This window comes from Anopheles gambiae, chromosome X, assembly GCF_943734735.2.
Source record: "Anopheles gambiae chromosome X, idAnoGambNW_F1_1, whole genome shotgun sequence".
Taxonomy (NCBI): Eukaryota; Metazoa; Arthropoda; class Insecta; order Diptera; family Culicidae; genus Anopheles; species Anopheles gambiae.
The window spans coordinates 24,294,588-24,311,159 of NC_064600.1; positions in this window are offsets into that span (position 1 = coordinate 24,294,588).

The following is a 16,572-nucleotide window of genomic DNA, read 5'->3' on the forward strand; positions in this document are numbered from 1 at the left end:
TCAAGGTAAACGAGAGTTCCCGGGCACCATGAAGCTGGGTCGAACAAGACCTTGACCGACGAGGTCGCGGCGACAAGTCCTGACCCGTCACGGAGTAGAACGCCCAGGTACACCATTGTGAGTCGCAGCCGCGAGCGCGTACACGGACGGTCCCAACCGAGAGGCCGGGCGCCCGCGACGGACGCGAGTCTGGACGGGGTATCAACTTCGAACGTTTTAACCGCAACAACTTTAATATACGCTAGTGGAGCTGGGACTACCGCGGCTGCTGGCACCAGACTTGCCCTCCACTTGATCCTTGCAAAAGAATTTATGCTCAACTCATTCCAATTATGGACCATCGTTAGAGAGGTCCATATTGTTATTTCTCGTCACTACCTCCCCGTGCCGGGATTGGGTAATTTACGCGCCTGCTGCCTTCCTTGGATGTGGTAGCCAGTTCTCAGGCTCCCTCTCCGGAATCGAACCCTGATTCCCCGTTACCCGTCGCAACCATGGTAGTCCTCTACACTACCATCAATAGTTGATAGGGCAGACATTTGAAAGATCTGTCGTCAGTCGCAAGCGACCGTACGATCGGCATCCTTATCCAGATTTCAACTCAAAGCGCCCGGAGGCGATTGGTTTAACTAATAAGTGCACCAGTTCCGCCGACCCGGAGGCCAACAGTCCCGGCATAATGCATGTATTAGCTCTGGCTTTTCCACAGTTATCCAAGTAACTGTTTGGATGAGGATCTTGTAAATTATAGCTGTTATACTGAGCCTTATGCGGTTTCACTTTCTAGGAAGCTTGTACTTAGACATGCATGGCTTAACCTTTGAGACGAGCGTATATCACTGGTAGGATCAACCAGAATTCGAGTCAATTGCTTGAACACGAACTACACTCTTGATCACGCGAGGCGCAAGTCCCCCGTGACCACCGAGAATTGTTCTGTGACGCCGGAGCGTCGTTGGCGCCATTCGATAGACTGCACAAGCAGGCAACGTCGGATGCATTGCACACGGCTAGCGGATCTCTCTGCACTGCGTCGGGTGTCCCAACGTATGTCTGGAGACATTGCTATGCCGGTACGGCACTCTGCGCACTCTTTCTTGTCCTCTTCGAGCGACGGGCCTCTAAGCGGGGTTGTATGCCGGTACGACACATCGACTGGTACATTGCACGCACTAACGATCTCTCTGCACTGCATGGAACTCATGCGTAACCACCGTGACGGGAGACTTTGCTAGTACGCACGATACTCTGCGCATGTGTACATGCTTTACAACCCAGCCAACTTGAGCACCTAGGGGAAGTTGTGCTGCCATCTGTACACCCACCGACTGATACATTGAACGGCTAAAGTTGACCTTCAATCCGAACTGGCACTCTGCGGCGTGGAGGCAGTTGCGCGACCACTCCTATCCCAAACCAACAAAGCAAGGTGTATCCTACGTGCTCGGTACAAGCACACCACGACGGGACACATTGAACGGTTCAGCGATCTCTCTGCACTAGTGGAAGAACTCCAACGTGATACGGGAGACTTTGCTACAGCGGCTTCTCTGCACTTCTGGGCTACCACCTTGTGACGGGAGACATTGCTAGCGGTCACTCTGCACTAGTGATGGTACACCACCGTGATACGGGAGACATTGCTAACGGCCACTCTGCACAGGTGCCAATACCACCTTGTGACGGGAAACATTGCTAGGAACCGATCGGCATCTCTGCGCGATTACTTGACGCACACCCAACTAAGTCAACTGTTGGACTTTTTCGTAATCACGGCGGGACACATTGAACGAGCTCTAACGGATCTCTGCACGCATGGAACATGGTGGCGGGAATCATTGCTAGAACCGAACGGCGCCTCTGCGCGATGTACAAACAAGCTCAACAGGAACCTCGTATCGGCTGCCGAGCCGGAGCTCGAACAACTTGGACTTTCACCTCTAATTTATATCAACTCACCACTCCCCGAGGGATCCGCAGAATTGCTTCTGGGTCCCGTATCGTTATTTGCGATTCGTGTTTGCATTACACTACATTGAACTATTCCAACTTGTTTATCCGCATGGCGAACATTTGCTGCATTGAACATTTAAGTTCCACTTCGCTCTCCCCTACGTGGGTCTGACCTTTGCTACTGACCACCTTAAGCGATGCTAGAGTTTCTGAATTTTCGAGATTTTGACCCCGGGGCACCACGTCCGGGGCCAAGGCCTTGCACTACAAAGGCCTAAATTTGCTTTAATATACGCCTAAATTTGCCTAAATAAATCATAGGTTAAGATCATCGGCAGAACCCACCAGACATCACTTTTGCTTCATAAGTTCGGACTATGGTCATACGAAGATTTTCATTGGGGAGGGGACGTATGACCCAAACGGGGGCTTATTTGACGCACGGACACCTCAAACCATGCTCCTACGACTAAATAGAGGTTAAAACTACGATTTGGTGAAATCTTCATTTTTGACTTCGGAACAAGGTACCCTCCCTATAGTAGGCAATGAGTAAATGATCATAATCCCAGGAGAGCAAAAAATGGGAACCCGAGAGGAAAGCGCTAATGGCGCGCCTAAGCTAGGGGCCCGTAGAATAAAAAAAGGTACAGTATTGGACAATAAGATAGGACCCTAATTTTTCATCGCACCGTGCACTTGTTTTACCACGTTACTTGTGTGTGTGTGTTTTTTTTTACAAGGAGGGGGAATCTTCGAAAGACTCCCGTTGTCGCACGGGTGTTGACATGGAATTCTTACCCAGTAAACCCCCTCCTTGGGCCATATACCCTTCTCCATGGGTTCACCTTTCGGTATGCTTCTTGGGGAAGGGTTTATGCATTAGCATTGCATCCTCGCTATTGCACAATGAACCAGAGTTCGCGAGACAGATCAAAAGTACTATCAAACTGTGTGTGTGTGTGTGTGTGTGTGTGTGTGTGTGTGTGTGTGTGTGTGTGTGTGTGTGTGCATGTGTGTATGTGTGTGTATGTGTGTGTGTGTACATGTGTGTGTGTGTACATGTGTGTGTGTGTGTGTGTGTGTGTGTGTGTGTGTGTGTGTGTGTGTGTGTGTGTGTGTGTGTGTGTGTGTGTGTGTGTGTGTGTGTGTGTGTGTGTGTGTGTGTGTGTGTGTGTGTGTGTGTGTGTGTGTGTGTGTGTGTGTGTGTGTGTGTGTGTGTGTGTGTGTGTGTGTGTGTGTGTGTGTGTGTGTGTGTGTGTGTGTGTGTGTGTGTGTGTGTGTGTGTGTGTGTGTGTGTGTGTGTGTGTGTGTGTGTGTGTGTGTGTGTGTGTGTGTGTGTGTGTGTGTGTGTGTGTGTGTGTGTGTGTGTGTGTGTGTGTGTGTGTGTGTGTGTGTGTTTGAGTGTCTATTGGTGTGTGTTTGTGTCACAAGTATGTCGTTCTGGATAGATTTGTTAGTAGTTTTTTTGTGTTTTGGGTTGGGTTTTTGATGTAATTAGCAGGACCAACGCCCCGCGATCGGTGTTTCTTCGATATTTTAACAATCTTACGGTCTTCTTTCGCCGTGGTCTTCTGAGAACGTCCGGTTGACTTGCGCGTTTCGGTTGTCCATGCGCGTTTCGGTTGTCTAAGCACGTTTCGGTTGTCGGAAGCGCGTATGCCACAAAAGTGCGCGATCGTTCCATTACGAACTCGATCGTTTTGCGCTTAATGCCAGCAGCCGCCATTCGCTTTATCATATGGCGCTGATAATCGGTACAATGTTTACCTCGATCCATTGTAATAAAAATTGCTTGCTGAGACCGTCAAGAACGCGCTGGTTAAAAAGTTGGACACGGCTGATCCCGTGCTCTGCCTGCGTTCTACTTCTATACGCGATGAATTACATCGTTTTGGAGCATCAAAAACATCGCATGGATAAAAACTATCAACTAGTACGCGAGTAAGCGTCTTCCCTTCAAAATCGAGAAAAGAATATGTTTATGTTTATGTTTATGTTTATTTGTCTATCGATGGACAATAATGCCCTCTCGAACCATTTTTGCAATGTTTTACAATGAGTTCTTTACAATGGATTACAATAACATAGAACATAAAAATGTGCACTATGGAACCAAGTTTAACACAGAAACACGATCATTAAACTCAGTTGGCGAAATCCTCGGCTCAAAAGCGTCGCTGACTGCGTTGAAAGCACGGCACATGAGTAGGAACGGGTCAGAGGAGCCAAATTGCGTTCTACGGTCGCCGAGGGCCAACATTGCCCGAGTCCGGAGCGGCCTGGCCGGAACGTACAGGTTGATGGCAGCCAGTAGTGACGGAGAGTCAATACGGCCGTCGAGAAGTCCCGTGATGAACGACAACCTGGCTTTTCGTATACGCTCACTTAGGGTGGGTAGCCCGAGTAGTAAACACCTAGTCCGGTAATCGAGCCTTTGGTTCCATGAGCGAAGTGCAAATCGTGAAATTTTTCGCTGGATTGATTCCAATCGAGCTAACGGACGCGCTGCAGTTGGCCACCATACGATATTTGCATATTCCATTAACGACCGGATAAGTGAACAATAGAGAGCCTTGGTGCAAGGTATATCATTAAGCTCGCGAGTCATATTGATAACTAGTCCTAGCATTCTATTGCTGGTGGCTACTACATGATCCAGCTGATCCTTAAATGATAGTTTTGTATCAAGCAAAACACCTAGATCCTTAACACATAGTTTTCGCACCAAGGACTGTCCCTCAAGCGCATATTCATACAATGATGGGCAGCGAGAACGACTGAAAGTGATGACTTCACATTTATGTGTGCATAGGGATAAAGCATTACGGTTGCACCAACACTGGAACTCATGCAAGGAAGTTTGCAGTCGGGCGTGGTCTTCTGGTTCACGAATAACACGAAAAATTTTCGCGTCATCTGCGTACAGTAGATGATTATCAGCCGGAAGGATCAATGTCGCGTCGTTGATGAAAAGAAGGAACAGCAAAGGACCCAGGTTGCTGCCCTGCGGGACTCCAGAAGATGCATGCACTGGACTTGACATGTACGGGCCTAACTTCACAGAATATTGACGATCTGTAAGGTACGATCTGAGCCACATTATCATAGAGTTTGGGAGACCAAGTAAGTCGAGTTTCGCTAGCAAGATGGAGTGCGATACACTGTTAAATGCTGCCTTGATATCCGTATAAATAGCATCTAGTTGTAAACCGTTATCGATAGATTTATGGCATTTGCTAACAAATTCTAGTAGATTAGTCGTTGTAGATCGCCTGGGTACAAAACCATGTTGAATCACACTAATATAGTTGCAGGCCGAGGCCAACAATGGCTCGTAGATTAGCATTTCGAACACCTTTGCACACACGCTGAGTGAGGTTATGCCACGATAGTTTACAGCATCATTCTTACAGCCCTTCTTGTAGATGGGTGTCATCCAGGAAGATTTCCAAGTGGCAGGAAAGGTTCCACACCTCAGGGACTCCTTAAAAATCTTCATCAGCGAGGGAGCAAGCGCAGAAGCACACCACTTTAGAATAACGGCCGGTATACCATCTGGGCCAGGGGTATATGAGGATTTGACACGTTTGATGGCAGAGATGATCGTATCGACAGTGATGACTGGTAGCATAGGGAGCAGTGCACCAACAGGTGTGTTAGAGAGAGCATCGGCCACATCTTCTGGACCAGTAGTTTGAGAAGCGAAGTTGTCCTTGAAGCGCAAGGCAAACAATTTACACATTTCTGGCAGGGAACAGGCACTGTCACCGTCATAACGTATAATGCTTGGTAGCCCAGTAGATTTTCGTTTTTTGTCCATATAACTCCAAAAGCGCCTAGGGTACTTGCAGAGGGAACGTGCAGTTTGTTTCAAATAACTTCGGTGACAGGATCTATTATATCGGCGATAGAGAGAATGAACTCTGTTGTAATAAAGACGTGACGTGCTGTTTCGTTCTGCTCGTTGATCAGAATAGGCTTTTCTTTTTTCTTTTTTTAATGCATTTAATGTGCGATCAGCCCATGGTGGTCCACGACGAGGAATTTTAACAGGAGTGCATTCACATATAGCAGATCTCATGAACTCACAAAAAGCCTCTGTGGCATCGTCAATGGTTGAATAGTCCGAACAGTTAAAAGAATTGTCAAAAGATAAAATCAATCGCTCCAATTTTGGAAGGTCAACACGAGCATAATTCAGTTTTTTATCAGCATCAATGGCTGTAGCGATCGTAACTGGGGCTACGTTGTCCAAATCAAAGTCAAGCGGAGGGTGGTGTTCGTCGATAGTAGTAAGGGGATATTCACAGACACGTATTGAAGAACATGTAGATGCAGCTGGCCAATTTGCGTAAATTAGGTCAAGTATTCGCCCCGATGAGTTAGTATTGAAGTTAAGCTGGTATAGTCCACTCTGATGCAAACCATCAACGAACTGGACACTGCGCGCGGAGCGTGCATGAGGCTCATAGAAATCAAAAGCAGCTCCATTTTCCTCTGACGCCGATGTCCAGGATAGCGTAGACTGGTTGAAATCACCAATAAGCATGAACCTGTCTCTCGGACCAAGAGTAGTGCAGATATTAGTAACGAAGTCGATCAATGCACTTATTTTCTCCTCATTCATGCTATGGTTAGGAGGCAGGTAGGCAGCGGCAATAAACAAACGGTGGTCGCATAACTGAATACATACGCAAGAGAGTTCTAACAGTGGCGGCAACGTAGGAAGCACATAAGAGAGAAGAGAAACGTTGCATGCAATTAAAACACCACCCCCACGAGAGTGAGAGCTGTTATTGGCATCCCGGTCGCATCGGTAAACACGATACTCATCTCCTAGAAGGAGAGCGGTGGGAATACAGGGATCAAGCCAAGTTTCAGTGAGTACCAATACATCGTATTCCGTCTCAAGAACCGACAAACGGAACTCATCGGCTTTAGAACGCAGGCCACGCACATTCTGATAGTATACAGTGATACAAGCCGCTCGATCAGTGGGTGCTTGTTGCGTAGTGTTAGTAGGCGCTGTGGTGTTGCAATTGAGCGAGCTTATCGTAGAAGGTGAGTGTATTGTGTTTGTTGTCGAAGGATTTGCTCGAGCCGTATGCGCAAAATATGGGTGCGCTGCTGTAGTGCGGTTACTTCGGAAAAAATTGAACCAGTGTAGTTTGAAGTGTTTTTGAACGTGACGTGGACGGAAGAGTGGGTGAAGGGAGAGTGCAGTTCATATCGGTTGGTGATTGTTCGGTTTGTGTTCGTGCGGGTTCATGGATATGTGCAGGTGAGTATGGATTATTGTGGGGATTATTGTGTTGGGTACAAGGCTGCTGTGGTGCCGGTGAGTGTTGAGTGCGAGGCTGTTGTGGTGCCGGTGTCTGCTGAGTACGGGGTTGTTGCGGTATCGGTGTGTAAGTGTTCGTGTGTTGTGTTCGTGAATGTAGAGATCGCGGCGGGAGTGAAATGAACTCACGCACACCGAGCCCGACCGGCCAGGAGGCTGCGTTAAGTGCCTTACTACGAAGGGCAGCAGGGATTCTGACCTTGAACGATACAGCACTCAATGGGCTAGGAACCGTTCCTGCTTTTAGCAGACTAAAAGCAATTACGTCTGCAGTGTCCAACTGCAAACACACCAACGAGACAACTTGCTCTATGGTGACGGACGCAGCCAACCTTGAAAGATGCAGCCATAAATAATCGGTTCGTGGTGTCTGTGAAACGGTTGGTATTGAAGCGGAGGTTGTATTAGTACCTGTGATTATTGGTGGTAGTGAAGGACGATCGATTCGGTGAGTGTTGTTTGTATTTGTGACGTTTGATATTGCTGCACTGTCAACAAACACGGCATCTGAGGATGCAACTGCATCACGAAATAATCTTCGTCTTTTTCCGTTTGGTAGTGCATCTGGGAGCAATTGATTGCTATGCTGCAAGGATACTGCCGCGCTCATGAAACAAAACGCCCATTGAAAAGAATAACTGCGCGCCAGCTCAATGCACGCACAAAGTTTACCATTCGCACACAACGTGCAACGCAGAGATGCACGAAGGCCTTTCAATGGCGTGCACTGGAGAAACACCTGTGAGGGAATGCCGAGTTCATTGCTATTGTGCGCGTGTCCATTTCGCACCGGTGTCGCATTCACATTCATGAAACAGCACACCTGCGTTTTCGTCCGAGGAACAAGCGCTGCTGTCGATGCAAACTTTAGTTTTTATCCAAGTGTAAACGCACAATGTTTCACATGATAACACACATAATAAGAATAATTTCAACGCAATATGACATCATGGCAAGCTATGTTTTTCAGACACAAACCCGTGCACTTGCAAATACACATTAAAAAGCACACTCTCTTTCTACTACTACACACACACACACATGCACACACACACACACATACACACACACACACTCACACACACATACACACACACACACACACACACACACACACACACACACACTCACGCGCACACATACACACACACAAACACAAGTAACGTGGTAAAACAAGTGCTCGGTGCGTTGAAAAAACCAGGGTCCTATCTTAATGTCCGATACTGTACGTGTCAATCACTTCGTAAATGTGTGAAGATCTTAAGAACGTCGGTAGCAACGAGATGGGCATTTATAAACGAGAGGAAACTCTGCCGCAAGTGCCTGCGATATTACTATGGCAGGTGTCCAGAGGCGGATTTATCCATCTCGGGGCCCTAAGCGGGGGATAGAATTGGGGCCCCTGGTTTCCTTAAAAGTCCAGAAAATTATATTGCATTTTTTTGAATATCTTGTTGCGAATACCAAATATGTCATCCTGATTTCGTTAGAGATTAATTTTCTTCTGTCGTTTTTTATGGCAGTTCGTTAATAATTTTAATAGCATCTATCTTTTTCTTCATTGGCATAACAACCGTTGTTGGTCAAGGCCTGCCTGTACCCACTAGTGAAATGGGCTTGGCTTTCAATGACTTTTTGTTACCGTAGCAAGATAGTCAGTCCTACGTTTGGGGGCACAGTATATTCGGGACATGAACTCATGACGGGCATGTAGTTACGTCGTACGAGTTAACGGCTGTACCACCAGACCGGCCCAAATAGGATCTATAGTCTTCGTGTAATCAAGCTAACATATTTTGCATATTTTTAAGATGTGCATCATCGTTGTTTCCGGTAGTGCAAAAATCAAAACTATATTCAAATACTACACAGCAAATTTTCTCATCTGGCTTCAGTAAAGTTTTTTACTGAAACGGTTCAGTAATAGAATATTTTACTGGTTTTCAGCATGAATTTCATGTTTTTACTGACTTTCAGCAAAATAATTTACTGAATTCATTTCAGTAATACGCATTTTACTGAAAATCAGTAAAATAAGTGTCAAATTAGTCGTTTCACTGGATACCAGTAAAACAAATTACTGAAAATGCAGCAATTCATTCTGTCAAATCGACCTGTCAGTCAGAACATCAAAACAAAACAAAGCGGTACCCACTTGCTCGTGATGTGCAAAACGTTGATTTGGTAGGCGCTTACAGGCACCCTGGTAAAATTCCAGGTTATATTTCGGCTTACGGGATTTATTTCACACAATTGGCAGCCGTGTTGGTGTGTAAAATATTTGCTACAATCCACTGTGCTTGCTGAAATTGCGTGGTGTCTGTGAGCGCTTACTATACCATCTACAATTGCGGCGCAAAATACAGTATAAAAACTGTATAAAACAACACAAAACATGTATGAACATGGATTGAGGAACTGGCAATCTCCAAGCATAAATAAAAACTCAATTTAAAATAAATATTTCGTCATTTTTTAATCGCTACCAACTACTGAAAAATCAGTAATATGAGAATGGCTTCTCTGGGATTTCAGTAAACGAGCTGTCATTTTGGTGAGCACCGGACATTACTGAATGATTCAGTAAACATTATTTTTACTGAAAGGATTACTGAACCTTCAGTTAAAAAAATTTCAGTAAAATTTTGCTGAAGTTCAGTAAAAAAAGTTTTCTGTGTAGCTATACTAGTGTTACTAGTGTTTGGTGTAAAGAAGCATTTCATTATTTGTAGTAGTTTTTCAACACAAGTACGCATTAGGTCGTTTTTCTAAGCTAAGAGTCTTGTATATTGAAATAAATCAATGAACAATGAAATAATAAACTGTAGTTAGTAAAACTCCAGACTTTCCGAATTTCAGTAGAGTTCTAGGCATATCTAGATAAAGGCATATCTGGAAAACCTGACAAAAGTATCTGAGTTTTACTCATTTATACTTTTGTATTTTTACAGCAGAGTTTGCAATACATTTATTGTCTCATTCATCTACATGAGCAGTGAAAGCCGCTATACAAAGCTTGTGTGATTTCCTGTTTCACAGATACATAAAAAGTGCCTGAAATCCAAGCGTCCGACAATGATTATCCTGCACTTGCGTATTTGTAGTCTTTTCGTCCTTGCAATCGACAGTGGCGGATCTAACGGTAGGCGGACTAGGCGGTCGCCTGGGGCCCCGCCGACTTAAGGGCCCCATAGATAGCTAGTCAATAGTATGCCGTATGGACAGAGTACTAGCGACAAGGGCCCCCGGAAGGATGAACGTTGGGGCTCCGAGGCTGGCGAGTCATTTGCACCCCCCTCCCCCCCGTCAGCAAAAAAAAAAAAAATAGAGCATGTGACGTATCGTAGGGGCTTCAAGTTTACTGTTCGATCTCCCAACCCAAGTGCCAGTACCTCCCCCCCCCCCCCCCAACTCCATTTACCATTTACAGAGGGCCTCAACTCGTCTTACCGCCTAGGGCCCCCGATAACCTTAATCCGCCACTGGCAATCGAGACCGTTTAGGAAGTTCTTAAAAAATATAAATTAATCATCCCAGGAGCATCTTTATGACTTATTATCGGGAGAGGATTTATTGTTTTTACTATGAAAGAGTGCAAAAGTATGTAAAATTTGTTTTGGCCTTCAAAAATTATCTGCAAAGTTCGTAACAACTTTTAATTGCTATAAACGTTATCAACACATTCCACACACTTACTTGTTAGAATGAACTACTTTGAGAATGATTTAGTTTTCCGTTCATTTGTGCAATACAAACAAAAAATCAATCGCTTATAAAAGTGATTTAACATGTGGAGGTTTAGCTCGGGGCCCCCTTTAGGCCAGGGCCCCCCCGCGGCCGCTCAGTCCGCTCATAGGAAAATCCGCCACTTCAGGTGTCCCGTCACGAAAGCCTGCGGCGTCGACGGATGCAACCTCCTTCATCACGCGCTTCTGCACCAGGACGATGGCCTCCCCGGAAGTTCCGAGACGTCAGCACATGAAACAAAAGGTATTCGTATTAATACTCATTCTCAACTAACGAAAGCGTCTTATTGAAATACGTTCCAGTTGTACTCCACGGACCGAAAGCAAAAATCGAAAGTTACGCTTTTCTCGATGACGGTTCCACGTCGACCTTCATGGACCATGAGCTGGCAGACGAACTTGGTTTGAAGAGAACACCACATCCGCTATTCCCGGTGACGTCACACGTGAAGAGAAAAATTCTGTTCGTCTAGCGGTACGCATTTCGGGGAAGCAAACTTCGACAGCGATATACGAACTTTCAGCTGTCCGCACAGTTCGCAAACTAGCTCTTCCCAAGCAGTCCATGAATGTGTCCCAGCTTGTCAAAAGATACGCATATCTGCAGGGTCTGCCCTTGGAGTCTTATGCTAACGCGGAGCCGCGCTTGTTGATTGGCGTAGATAATTGTAGTATGGGACAATCTCTGAGGAGTATAGAGGGGAGACGTGACGAGCCAATCGCCTCGAAAACCCGCTTGGGTTGGGTGTTGGGGGGACCATGTTCAGTGGCCACCAATACGCCGGGATCTACTATGCCTTCCTTTCACATATGTGTGTGCAATGAGCCTGTGGTGATCAGCGCCACCTACATGTGAAACACCATGCGTCAGAGCGTTAGAGCTTTAGGTTTAGGTTGAGAGCTTTAGGCTAGCGCAGGCGTAAGTTAGTGCAGGTTTAAGTTAGGTGTAATGAGGGAATGTAATTAGGGAATGAGAGCCGTAAGGTTAGCGAGAGATTAGCGCAGGCGTAAGTTAGTACAGGTGTAGGTGTAATATGAGTGTCAAGGAATGAGAGCCTAGACAAGCGAGTTAGGCTAGTTAAGAAAGTCAAGAGAAAGGGATCGCTCTCTTTGTGCTAGACCGCTAGGCTGAACGGACGCGAGGATTACAATACAATAAATAGTAATTTCCTCCGTATATATCGACCCGCGAATATTACAAGCCTGACGATGGTCTTACTGCTGCGGTAAAAGAACATTTCGCTCTGGAATCGATCGGCATCGATAAGACTGTGCGCTTAAGAGAATCCAAAGACAACGAACGGGCTCTCACGTTGCTGGAACGGAAGATGAAATTTGATGGCCATCGCTACGAAACCGGCCTCCTTTGGCGATATGACGACATCAAGCTGCCTTGCAACAGATCTGTCGCGTTGAAGCGGTATGTATGCCTACAACGAAAATTTAAAAATGATCCCATTTTAGCAAAGGCAGTACGAGAAAAAATGGCAGATTACAAGGAAAAAGAATACATCAGACGCCTAACCGACGATGAACTGAATGAGAGAAGTAATAAAGATTGGTACCTGCCCATCTTCCCGGTTGTCAATTCTAATAAACCAGGAAAGATTCGAATGGTGTTCGACGCGGCGGCAAAGGTACGTGGGGTTTCTTTAAATTCATTTCTTCTCCCCGGTCCCTACATGTTAGCCGGGCTACTCCCGGTACTCTTCAAGTTAAGAGAATTTCGAGTAGGAATCGTTTGCGACATCCGTGAAATGTTTCATAGAGTGAACATAAGCAAGGAAGACCAACGGAGCCAGATGATATTTTGGGAAGGCGACGATCCATACTCAGATCCAGATGTTTACGTCGTCACCGTGATGACATTTGGAGCGTCATGTTCACCGAGCGCCGCACAATACATCAAGAATCTTAACGCAGACAGATTTAAAGCCGAATACCCTCGAGCCGTGGAAAGCATAAAAGATGAACATTACGTCGATGACATGTTGGCAAGCGTGAAATCAGAAGAAGAAGCTAGTGAATTAGCAAAAACAGTCCGGTACATCCACGCTTGCGGAGGGTTTGAAATACGTAACTGGGCCTCGAACTCACCGATGCACAGTGGGCAACGGCCATACAAACGCCGGGATGAAAATCAATTCCTCGTGCTATTGCAGTTTTTCTTCATTTAATACTATTGTTCTTACTATACAGGATAGTCCTACACTAAAATCGTCAAGACAGCGAATAAAACTTAATAATTATCGCTCACAACATTGCATTCTTGCGTATCAGTTAACAGCATCAACAGTAAGTGTTAGGAATTAAAACGAAGGTGCAATAAGTTTCTGACTGAACATGAATTTTTAAAGTATTACGCACTAAATAAGTTGTGTTTTTAATGGTTTGTTTGGAAAAGAGCTGATTCCTATCTTACGATCTTTTTTAAACTGTTTTTCCTCTCTTCAGCTTTGTTTTTTGCCTGTTTGTTTCAAATGCCCGTTTATGACAGGTAGTTGGATACTGGTGATTAATGGCTCATACAACAACACGTCAAAATCGCTCGCGCTATTTTCAAGAAAAAGTTAAATAATTTTCGGGGTCGCAGATGGTCGTAGCTAATTTCAACATCAAAACGTAGGAAAAATGTTGATCTTTCTTATGATATACAACACACGAGTGAAATCGAGTCGAATCATAAAAAATTCACTCTCCAAAATGAAAATATCCAAAAATTCGGCAGTGATGTTTGGTTTTCAATCATTAATGAGCTTTAACAACAAGTTTTTGCAAAATATTTAGACATTACATCAAAGTATGACAAAAAATCTTTCCAATGACACATTAATTATCAAAATCTAACCATCATATACTAAAATATGATGGTTTATGTTCGGTCGAAAAATAACTTAAATTTGGGACAAAAAACACAAAGTTTACACTTATATCTCCTATATCTCAGTAAGTTTAAGATAAAAACGTGAAATAGTTTGGTTTCAACTAAGTTTAAGTATCTATTTTAAGAAAATGATTATGGTGTTAACCTGCGATGAAGTTGGTTTTTCGATTTTTATAAAGGCGTTTGCCCAATGTGCGATGGTCGTAGCATCACTACAAGAGACGCCAGGAAATGAAAAGAATGTCAACATGGGAAGCGATACAACTACTGAGAAGGTGCTAGGAATGTGGTGGGATACTTCGTCGGACGCGTTCACCTTCAGATTATCCCCTAAGTATGATCTCGATCTGCTAATGGGAAAAAAGCCAGCAACGAAGCGTGAGATTCTTCGCACTCAAATAAGTATATACGACCCGATGGGCCTGCTAGGACACTTTATAATGTTCCTAAAGGTCCTCCTTCAAGAAGTATGGCGCGACGGATACAGTTGGGATCAGGTACTAGACGGGCAGGTAGAGGAGAAATGGACAACGTGGCTGCGAGTGCTACCTGAGGTCGAAAAAGTATTTATCCCTAGGTGCTACCGATACACTTGTTCAACACGATCCGATGTACAATTGCACGTACTATGCGACGCGAGCGAAAACGGAACAGCCGCAGTAGCCTATCTGCGTTTCGAAGAAGATGGAAAGATCGAATGTGCTCTCGTCGGGTCTAAAACACGCGTGGCACCACTAAGATTCTTATCTATTCCCAGACTCGAGTTACAAGCAGCGGTCATCGGAGCCAGATTAGCTAACACCATTTGTCAAAGCCACAGGATATCTGTAAATCGGACGATCTTCTGGATAGATTCCCGTAATGTATTAAGCTGGCTACAGTCCGATTCTCGCCGATACCACCAGTTTGTAGCGTTCCGTATTGGCGAACTCCTTGAAATGACAAACGTCGAGCAATGGAGGTGGATCCCGACGAAGCTTAACGTTGCGGACGACGGCACTAAGTGGACTCAAGTCCCAGACCTATCACAGAGCAGTCGAAGGATTCGTGGACCCCCCTTTCTTTGGAAATCTGAGCCAGAGTGGCCAGCAAATGACACACCTGCGAAAGATACGACGAAAGAAATAAGGAAGCAAGTAAGTGTTCACCGCGTTATTGAACAATTCATCCTGTTCGATCGTTTCTCCAAGTGGAAGCGCGTCCTACCTTCGATTGGTTTTGTCATCCGCTTCGTCATGAACACACGACGTTGCTTAGCTAAGGACGCCGCAAGAAGTAGACCACTCGTTCAGGAGGAGCTGGCAGAAGCGGAAGCCGCCCTTTATCGAGCCATTCAGCGTGAAGCTTATTCGCGTGAGATCGAGTGTCTTCGCAGACCGAGCGGGAAAACTCACCCATGGAAGAAAGCGATTGATAAAAATAGCCCTATCTATAAACACTCTCCCATAGTCGACAGTCGCGGAGTTCTTAGATTCGGGGGACGGCTTTCCGAGTGTGCAGACATTGACGAACAAACTCGCACTCCGATCATTCTTCCTGGCAACCACCGCGGTACGTATTTGCTGATGCAGGAGTACCACGAAAAATACAAGCACGGCAACCACAGTACTGTGATAAACGAATTGCGGTCGAAATACTACATACCCAGATTACTAGGGGAATACCGTCGAGTAAGAAGATTGTGCCAATGGTGCAAGGTGAAAAACGCGCTTCCAGATGCTCCACGGATGGGAAATATACCTCGACAACGTTTGGCGATTGGTCGGCTATCCTTCTCATTCACAGGTGTGGACTATTTCGGGCCGTTCCTCGTAGCAGTCGGGAGGCGAGTAGAGAAACGTTGGGGCGTGATATTCACCTGCCTAACGACCAGAGCAGTACACCTAGAGATAGCACATTCCCTCAACACAGCGTCGTGCATTATGGCTATCCGTAGGTTTATAGCCAGGCGCGGATTACCGCTAGAGATCATCAGTGTCCGAGGGACCAACTTCGTCGGAGCGTCGCGTGAACTGGATAAGGCGCTGAAACTGGTCGACCATGAGAAGCTGATGGTTGAGTTTTGCAGACCGAAACTGAAGTGGACCTTCAACCCGCCGGGAGCCCCACATTTCGGAAGGTGCTGGGAGCGGCACGTTCGTTCATTTTGAACATGGTCGCGAAAGAGTAGCTTCTGATCAAACGTTATTCCTAGGTAATTGACTGTCTTTGTCCATCTAATAGGAGTGTCTTCTATTTTAACCATATGGCCTGTTGGTCTAAGGAGTGTGGACCGCATTTTGTGTTGCAAGATAATGACTTGAGTTTTACTTTCATTTAACTTTAATTTCCAATCCGGTATTGGAATATGATATTTATACATTTCTGTGCTCTATTTTTGATTTCTAATATGGTTCAGCCTTTGACTGCAATGGCAGTGTCATCCGCAAAAAAAAATATATGGCCGAAATGTGGGAGAGATGGTAGGTTCGAACGATAAATAGTGAATAGAATGGGAGCCAAGATGCTCCCTTGGGGGACTCAAGCAGGGACGCTGGTAATACCAGAGGTTTGTTTCTTTAATGTGACTCGGAAATTCCTTTGCGATAGATAGCTATGTACAGTTTTGACAATGTAAGATGGAAGCCCCATGTTGACCATTTTAT